We start from the raw sequence: 9589 nt of genomic DNA, 5'->3' as shown, positions 1-9589 counted from the left end.
AGCGTTGCCCCAAATCAGAAACACGTGGAGGAAAACGTGACAAGGCGGAGCTACGATCTACAAGTAAAATGAACCTCTGGAGAAGATTTGACTACTTTTCAATATATTCACTTTTATTTATTTTAAAATCATCTTGACCTAGAAACTGTGAAAAGTCTATATTCACTGAAATTGTTAAATACAAAGTCTTAACGTTTTTATTTATAAAAAAGATATTCAACTTCCAGTTTCAGCTCTGACATGTAAAAAGTTTGGAAATAGTGACTCTGATTCTTACGCTAAGAAAAAAGCTGAACAAACGAAATCAGTTACTTTTCTTGGATCCATTAGAGAGCTGAAGTCACAGGGCAAACTGCTACAAACCTGGAGAGATGAGGTGAGTACAGAGAATCACATCCGAGAGCTGCTGGGTTAGAAGTTGCTGGACCCATACACTGGCAGAAACACTTAAAGGGTAATTTTAGTGAATTGCTGGAGGCTGAGTCCGGACTAATTTGAGAGTGAGAACACCTGAGGGTGCAGTCTTGTGGGGGCCCACACCTTTAAATGTTTTACTCCCAGCAACTCCACCAGGTTCTCACAGTGAAGATCCAAGAAAAGCCCCCTCACGGTTCTAGCAGGGGAAGGAAAAAGGAGTCATTTTGAAATATGGCCTGAGTTTTTCTCCAGAACAAAGGGAAAAGACTATAAATCCTTATCTTGGGAAAAGCACTTATCCAACTCCACTCCCTTCCAGCCTTCCCGTCCCACCTAGGGGGAGGGGGGAAAAGGGCGTAGAGGTATTTGTGAAGGTCTCCCTCCGTGCAGGGATACGGGTCTAGGGAAAGACTGCGTTTTAACCGCAACATTGCAGAAACCTTCCCCTGCCCTACACCTTACCATCGTCGCAACGGAGCTCCAGGATATCAGCTGAAGGAGCTACAAGAAAGCTACTGTCGAAGAGGAGTTATTGGAGAAACAGACAAAAGCGGGATGGGGAGGAGCAAAAACAACGACAGCAGAGGAAGCTGAAGCTCTTGACACCTACAGCTGGAGCAAACATGAAACAAACTCCAGCTCCTAACCACATTAGCATAAAGCCTCGTAGTTAACGCTTACACATTTCAGTTTCTATTACCTATACATCGTAGTTGACTTTAAATAAAAATTTACAGTGCACGTTGGGGTGGCTGGGTGACTCAGTTGGTTAAGCCTCCCACTCTTCAGCTCAGGTCCTGGTCTCACACAAAGTGAGATCAGGTCCCCCCTCAGGCTCCGTGCTCAGCGAGGAGTCTGAAGATTCTCTCCCTCTGCCCCTCCACACCTTCCCACTGCCCAGGCGGTGCTCTCTCCCTCAAATAAATAAATAAATCTTTTAACTAAAAGGCAAGGAAAAACTGAGGAGACAAAGCATCAGAACCAGACTCAGGACACAGATTTGGAATTATCAGGTAAGGAATTTAAAATCATGATGATTAATATGTTTAGGACTCTACCAGAAAAGGTAGGCAATAGGCAAGAACAGCTAGGTAACAGAAGTAGAGAGATGGAAACTCAGAACCACTAAAAATCAGAAACACAGTAACAGAAATGCAGAATGCTTTGATGGGCTCATCTGTACATTGGACATTGAAAAGAAAAGAATCTTTGAGCTTGAAAATATGTCACTAGAAACTTCCAAAACTGAAATGAAAAGATAAAAAAGAATCAAGAAAAAAACCAAAACAGAATATTCAAGAACTGTGGAAAATTTCAAAAGGTGTAAAATACAGTTAGTTGAAATATCAAAAGGAAAAGACAGGGGTGCCTGGGTGGCTCACTGGGTAAGCCCCTCCCTTGGGCTCAGGTCTTGACCCCAGGCTCCTTGCTCAGCAGGACAGTGCTTCTTCCTCTGCCTGCTGCTCCCCCTGCTTATGTGCGCTCTCGAACTCTCTGACAAAATCTTTTAAAAAAATTAAAATTAAAAAAAAATTTTTTTTAAATAAAACTTTTTTTCTGCAAAAGACCATCTGAGGGGCACCTTGGTGGCCCAGTTGATTAAGTGTCTGCCTTCAGCTCAGGTCATGATTTTGGCGTCCTGAGTCCAGCTCCCTGCTCAGCCAGGAGCCTGCTTCTCCTCCCCTGCTTTTGCTCTCTCTCTCTCTCTCTCTCTCTGTCAAATAAATAAATAAAATCTAAAAAAGCAAAAAAAAGAGACAGAAAGAATATTTAAAATATTAATACCTAAGAATTTTCCTAAATTAATGATAAATACCAGACCACAGGTTCAAAAAGCTCCGATAAAATAAAGCAAATATAAAATAAATAAGCAATATAACAAATGAAATAATCAGACCTAAGTATATTATATTCAAACTGTAGAAAACTGCACCTCTCACTTGAAAATATGCAAGCAAGAGGAGAGTAGAATAAAATATTACATTGTTGAAAGAAAAAAAGCCACTAACCTCAAGTTCTAAACTAGTGAATTTATCCTTCAAAGATGAGAAATAAAACCTTTCTAAGACAAACAAAACTACCTAGAAGAAATGTTGTAAGTTCTTCCTGGAGGGGAAAATATATATATATATATATATATATATATATATATATATATATATATATATATATGTATATGTGTATATATATATATATATATATATGTATATGTATATATATATGTCAGAAACTTGGATCAATGTAAAAAAATTTTTTTAAAAGCATCAAAGAAGGTAAAAACATAAGTTAGATTTTTAATTTTTCTTCTTAAGAGTTGATCCAGTAGATAACTGTTCAAGTTAAAACTACTGGATGATGATAGCATATGGGTAAGTGAAATGCAGGACAGTAATGTTAAAGGAACGAGAGGGAGAAATTGAAAGTACTTTGCTATAAGGTATGTGCGCCTATTTGAAGTGATACATTTTTATTTGAAAGTTGACTGAACAGCACTTTGAATCCATAGATCTAATTGACATTTATAGAATACTCCATCCAGGGCAACTCCTTGGGGTTCTGTCCCCTCCCTCCTCGGGAGATTTGTACTCTTACTTCACTATCGCTCAATAAACATTGCTTTGCTGCCCACCACTCTGTCTGGTCTCCCTCTTCATTCTTCGAAGTGGCGTGACCACTAACCACGGGCCCTGATAGAGAAAAAAGTCCTGCAATATTTATGGGGGCTGTCTGTGAGCCAGTGACCGCTATCTGTTGATAGGACGCCTTGGATACTATGATGGGCATAGACAGTAAGATCCTGTCCCAGAGTTAGTTTTGTAGCTTCCTACTGGCTGTTGAGCTGGCCCCTGGGCCTGGGTTAGGACACCTAAGGCCATTTCCTTTCTTTCTGTCACATACAAGTTGTAAGCCTTCCCGGTAGGAAGACTTAAAGCTGGGGCACTGAGCAAGGCCCTCCTGAGATTTTTAAAAGCTTTTTTCTGACTCTGGATCCCATATTAATAGATGTGTACTGGCTGTCTGGGTGTCCTCGATCAGCCAATAGAAGGGGCGTGCTATTTCTCCATATCCTGGTATCCACGAGCGACAGTGTCCTGTTATGCCCCAAACACCTTTCCAAACGGCAAAATTTGTGGGATCCTTAAGGTGTATGGGAATGGGCACTGCTGTTAAGGCCCAAACTACTTAAGGCTGAGTTGTGTAGATGTGGGGATTAATATCAGCCTCTATTAAGAGGAAGCAACTGCTAGTCTGCCCAGGGGCATCGATATGAGAGTTAACACCTCTACCTAAGAGAGGTCTAGAGCCCTTCGGCATTAAGAGGAGTGAGGGAAAATTGGATCTCCCCAGGTGCATTCCAGAAGGCAAGAAAAAAATTTGGCTTATGGGCGCCTAGTGATGCCATTAATGACAATACTGTGGTTGAACAGAGAGTACCCCCTGGGCAGAGAGTAGAACAGAAAAGGTGGCTCCAGTATCAAGAAGGAAATTGACGGGTTTTCTTTCTATATCCAAAATTACCTGAGGCTCTGAGTTCCCTATGGTGAGCTGTTACAGAGGAGCCATCACGTAGAGCCCCGGACCCCAACAGCCCTGATCAGGGGCACTGGCCACACGAGCCCTCACAGATTGAGGTCCCCAAGGGCATTCAGATTTCCAGTGTCCCCCTCCAAAAGTGGGACAGGGTTATAGGGCCTTGGTTTTTGCCATTGGGGGCATTCTCACTTCTGGGTAGCCCCAGAGATGGCATTTGGTGACAGAGCCTTGGGAGGCCAAGCTGACAATGGCATGCAAGGCCACAACCAACGCTTCAGACTTCTCTTCAGTTTCTCTTCCTCACTCTCCTCTTGGTCCCAACTGTAAAAGACCTGCTGGCAGCTTGTTAGAGATCTTTCAGGGTCTCCTTGGGGCCAACAACCAACTTTTGCAGTTTTTTTCCCCCAAATATCTGGGCTTTAAGAATGATCTTGGCCTCGGGAGAACTGGAGGAGATGAGAGCCTTTCTCAATCTTTCTAAGAAAACGGTTGGTGTTTTCTTCCTGAGTTTGGGTTGACAGCATCATGTTTACCAACAGACCCAAATTTCCTTTACCAGGGACTTTGAAAGCTATCTTCACAATTGCCCAAGAAAACTTTGAGACAGACAAGATTAACCACCATTTTTTACAACAGACCCAAAGTCCTTTAAAAGCACAAATCTATGACCAGTAATCAATGCTTTAGTACTTTATCCTATTTGGAAAAGACCTAGATGTAATCCCATTTATCATCCAAGCAAAACTTTCTTAACCCATGGAAACTTTAAGACAGACAAGATTAACCACCATTTTAACTTGAGCTTATTTGACCTTCAGCAAACCTAGATAGAATTACTCCTGGTTCTAAACCTCATCAGGTCAGCAGATGAGCAGGCACCATGTTTTTTTCCACCAAAGTGGAAATATGCAGTCCATGTCAGGCCAGAGAAGATAGGGAATTTCCCCGATACAAAGGAAGTTTCGGCAGCTGCTTGGGAATATTCCTTAAAGTCTCTGTCCTGAGGTAGACTAACCACAGTGGACTCCAATTATAGCCATTGCTGTACTCAGTCTTGCATTGTGCTTTGGGCCTTGCCTCCCAAATGCCCTAACCCACTTTATATCCTCCAGAATAAAGGTCATCAAATTCCAAATGGTGGTGGTTCAGATGGAGCCTCACATGGAAGTCAAACCAGACATCTACAAGGGACCCCCTGATAGATCTGGATGAAAGGAACCCTGACTGCTGCCATCCAGTGCCCCTGATCAGCAGGAAGTAGTTTCGCGTGGTCATTGTCCTTCTTTCCTAACAGCAGCTAGAGTTACCTCTTCAGAGGGGAGAATGATGAAGGACAATTGGAAGGCAGGCAGGCAGGGACAAGGGACCCCATCCCAAGAGGAAACCACCCTTAAAAGGATTTTACACTGCCCTAGAAAGAGCTCTCCACACTTTCCCATCTGATAGGTGACAAAAACCTGGTTGGATGACAGGTGCAGGGAGGGTTAATCAGATTAAAACAGCCCACCAACAAGCCCATAAAAACCCCTAGACTTAGAAACTCTGGTGGCAACCGCTTTGGGTCACCTCCCTCTTCAGGAGTGTTATACTATCACTTTGCTATCACTCAAAAAACCTTGCTTTGCTGCCAAAAACAAAAAAACAAAAACGAAAAAACCCTCCATCCAACAAGAGGAAAATATACATATTCTTCTCAGGCTGGCATGGAGTATGGCTCAAGATTGACAAGATTCTGGTCTATAAACAGACCATCAGAATTTTTTAAAAATTAGAAATCATACAAAGTATGTTCTTAGATACCAATGGAATTAAACTAGAAATCAATAATAGCAAGATGGCTTGAAATCTAAAAATATTTAGAGACTAAATAGCATATAAATAACATATGGACCAAAGAAAAAGTCTTAAGAGAAATTTTTAAATATTTGAACTTACATGACAATGAAAATAAAACATTAAAATTTGTGAAATGCAGCAAAACAGTGCTTAGAGGGAAATTTATAGCATTAAATTGCCTATATTAGAAAAGAAGAAAGACCTGAAAACTGATAATTTAAGTTTCCTCCTTAGGAAACTTAGGTGATTGAGTGAGAGAATATGTGTGTGTGTGTGTGTGTGTGTGTGAGAGAGAGAGAGAGAGAGAGAGAGAGAGAGAGAGAGGGAGAGGAGCAATATAAGCCAAAAACAGGCAGAAGAAAATAATAATTAAAATGAGAGCAGAAATTAGTAAAATTAAGATCAGGAAATCAATATAAAAAGCCAACAAAATTAAAAGCTGATTCTTTAAAAATCTCAAAAAAATTTATAAACCTCTAGGCTAACCAAGAAAAAAAAAAGAGAAGACATAACTTACTAATATAAACAAAAGAAGCCTCATCACTACTGATCTATGGATATTAAAAGGATATTAAAAAATTTTACGAACAACTCTATGCCCCAAAATTTGATAATTTAGATGAAATGGACCAATTCCTTGAAAGGTACAAACTACCAAACATGATACAAGGAGAAAGAGATAACTTCAGTAGTTCTATATCTATCAAAGAAATCAAATCAAAATACCAAGTCCATATGGTTTTACTGATGTATTTTACCAAACATTTAAAGAAGAAATGATACTGGTCCTCCATAGGCTTTTCCAGAAAACAGAAGCAGAGGAAACACTTTCTAATTCATTCCACAAGGCCATTCTACTACCAAAACCAAATAGTCATTGAAAGAAAGGAAAACTGCAAGTCAATATCCTGCATGAACATAGATGCAAAAATCTTCAACCAAATATTAGTAAATCAAATTCAATAATGTATAAAAATCATTATACAACACGGACCAAGTGTTATTTATAGCAGGCACGCATGACTGATTTAACATTTGAAAATCAACCAATTTAATCCACCACATCAACAGGCTAAAGAAGAAAAAGCATATGACATCATCAACTAATGCAAAAAATGCATTTGACAAAATCCAACATCCATTCACAATTAAAAAAAAAAAAACCACCTCTCAGCAAACTAAGAACAGAGGAAAACTTCTTCAACTTGAATGAGAACATCTACAAAAACCCTACAGGTAACTTCATACTTATGCTAAGAAACTGGATGCTGTCTCTTTAACATTGTAGAGAAGGCAAGAATGTCCCTTCTCACCATGCCTATTCAATGTTGTACTGGAAGTCCTAGCAAGTACAATATATATAAAGAATAAGAAGAATTAAAAGAATTAAAGAAGAGCCAAGTACAATTAAGATAGATAGATAGATAGATAGATAGATAGATAGATAGATAGATAGATAGAAGAATTAAAAGAGCCGAGTACAATTAGATAGATAGATATCAAAAAGAAGAATTAAAAGAGCCCTTTTCTGCAAATGATAATTATCTGCATATAATATCCCAAAGAATTGACAACAAAACTCTTGAAACTAATATGCAATTAAAGTAAGGTTACAGGATATGAGGTTCATATATGAAAGTTGATTGCTTTCCTACATACAAGAAATGAACAACTGGAATTCGAAGTGAAAAATAGAATACCATTTACAATAGCACCAAAAAAAAAAAATGAAGTACATAAGAATAAACCTAACAAAATATGCAGAGTTTGTATATTTGTATAAAACTACAAAATTCTGATTAAAAAATTAAAAATATATCTAAATACATGGAAAGGTATTCCACAGTCATTGACTGGAAAACTCGATATTGTTAAGATTTCAGTTGTTCCCAATTTGACCTATCGATTCAAAGCAAATCATTATCCCAGCTAGCTATTTTATGGATATAAGCAAACTGATTCTAAAGTTTATATGGAAAGACAAAAGACCTGGAATAGCCGACAAGCCACTAAAAAAGAAGAAAGTTTCAGGACTGACACTAATTTCAAAACTTACTAACCTACAGTAATAAGAACAGTGTGGTATTGGCAAAAGAATAGACCTATAGATCAATGGAAAAGAATAGAGAGCCCAGAAACACACCCACACAGATATAGTCAAATGATCTTTGAAAGAAAAGTAAAGGCAATTCAATGGAGAAGGGAGAGTCTTTTTAATAGTGCTGAAACAACTAGAAACCCACACTGAAAAAAAAGAATACTGACACAGTCTTTATACCTTTCACAAAAATCAGATCAAAGAGATCAGAGACCTAAATGTAAAGTGCAAACCCGTAAGACATCTAGAAGAAAACGCAGGAGAAATCTTAGGTGTTCTTGGGCCTGGCAAGGTAATTTTAGATGCCATAGAAAAGCACATCCATGAAAGAAAGATGTTGGACTTTATTAAAATTAAAAACTTCTGCTCTGGGAAAGATCCTACTAAGAGAATGAAGACAGACCCCAGACTGGGTGATAATATAGGCAAAACACATATGTGATAAAAGACATATTGAAAATGTACAAATAACTCAAAACTCAACAATAAGAATACAAGCAACCCAAGAAGAAAATGGGCACAAGATCTGGACACCTCACTATGGGGATCATAAGGATGACAAATTAGCATATGAACATACTCTTAACATCACTTGTTATTAGAGAATTGCGAACTAACACAACAACAATATATCACTACATACTTACTAGAACGGTTAAAATCCAAAACCTGGCAATACCAAATACACAGTTACATGTTTAGAATTAAGAACTATAGACAAATTGCTTACAATTGCTCTGTTCAAACAAGTGAACCATTAAGAAGGGGCTGAAGAAGAAGCTTGGTGAGGAAGTCCATTTTTCTCTGAAAATTAAAAAAAAATTCTTTGTATCTAGGGAACAAAAGCAGATATGGAATGTACTTGGTTATAGAACTGGGTAGGGAATACACACACAATTTCTTTCCTCTGATATGGAAAGTAGCAAATAGATACTGCTGAGACACAAAAAGCCACAAGTTCTCAAATCTTCTATTGACAAAGCTGTCAGAAGGCAACAAGGCCAACCACTCAGAACATAAGATGTGACGATGTAAATTATGTGGTTGTGTGAAATGACCAAAGTGGCATTAAATCATTTATAGTTCTCCTCTTCCTTCCCTTCTAAGGCATCATTTTCATTCAGGCTTCCTGGGGTCCTTTATTTCTGAAAGTGGGACTAATGGAGGAAGAAATTTGGAAGGTCATTATTAACTCACTCTAGATTTTTAAAAGACACAGAAAACTGGATAATAGAAGAAAGAACTTGTATCCATCAAAAAATTACTAATAAGAGTATAAAGGCAACACATGAAAGGGGAAAATATATTCATAATAGTATCTTAAAAAAATCTATTCTTGTGCTCATATTTGGCCACACATACACTAAAATCAGAATGATACAGAGAAGATTAGCATGACCCCTGTGCAAGGATGACACACAACTTAATAAAACATTCCATATTTTTGAAAGTTGCTAAGAGAGTAAATCTTAAAGGCCTCATCACAAAAAAAAACTTTAATTCTGTAATTGTGTATGGTGATGAATGTTTAAAAAAACTACTTGGAATATATAAAGAGCTCCTATAGATCAATAGGAAAAGAGCACACAAATCTATTACAAAATGGGCAAAAATTGCTAACATTTTACAAAAGAGGATATCTAAAAAACCAATGAAGATAAGAAAAGTTCAACTTTACCACTAGTCACAGAAATACAAGTGAAA

At 38.1% G+C, this 9589-nt stretch overlaps 1 non-coding gene across 1 annotated transcript; it reads left to right on the top strand.

Annotated features, from left to right (window-relative positions):
* The first annotated feature begins 9223 nt into the window (after nt 1-9223).
* LOC123797608 (U6 spliceosomal RNA) lies at nt 9224-9331 on the top strand. The gene has a single exon (XR_006780991.2). It is a non-coding gene; the product is annotated as a U6 spliceosomal RNA (small nuclear RNA).
* The last annotated feature ends 258 nt before the right edge of the window (nt 9332-9589 follow it).

The sequence above is a fragment of the Ursus americanus genome, chromosome 29 (assembly GCF_024610735.1).
Source record: "Ursus americanus isolate L20-20 chromosome 29, mUrsAme1.1.p, whole genome shotgun sequence".
Lineage (NCBI taxonomy): Eukaryota > Metazoa > Chordata > Mammalia > Carnivora > Ursidae > Ursus > Ursus americanus.
The sequence above is the reverse complement of the archived record's forward strand: the minus strand, read 5'-3'. Positions and strand labels throughout refer to the sequence as shown.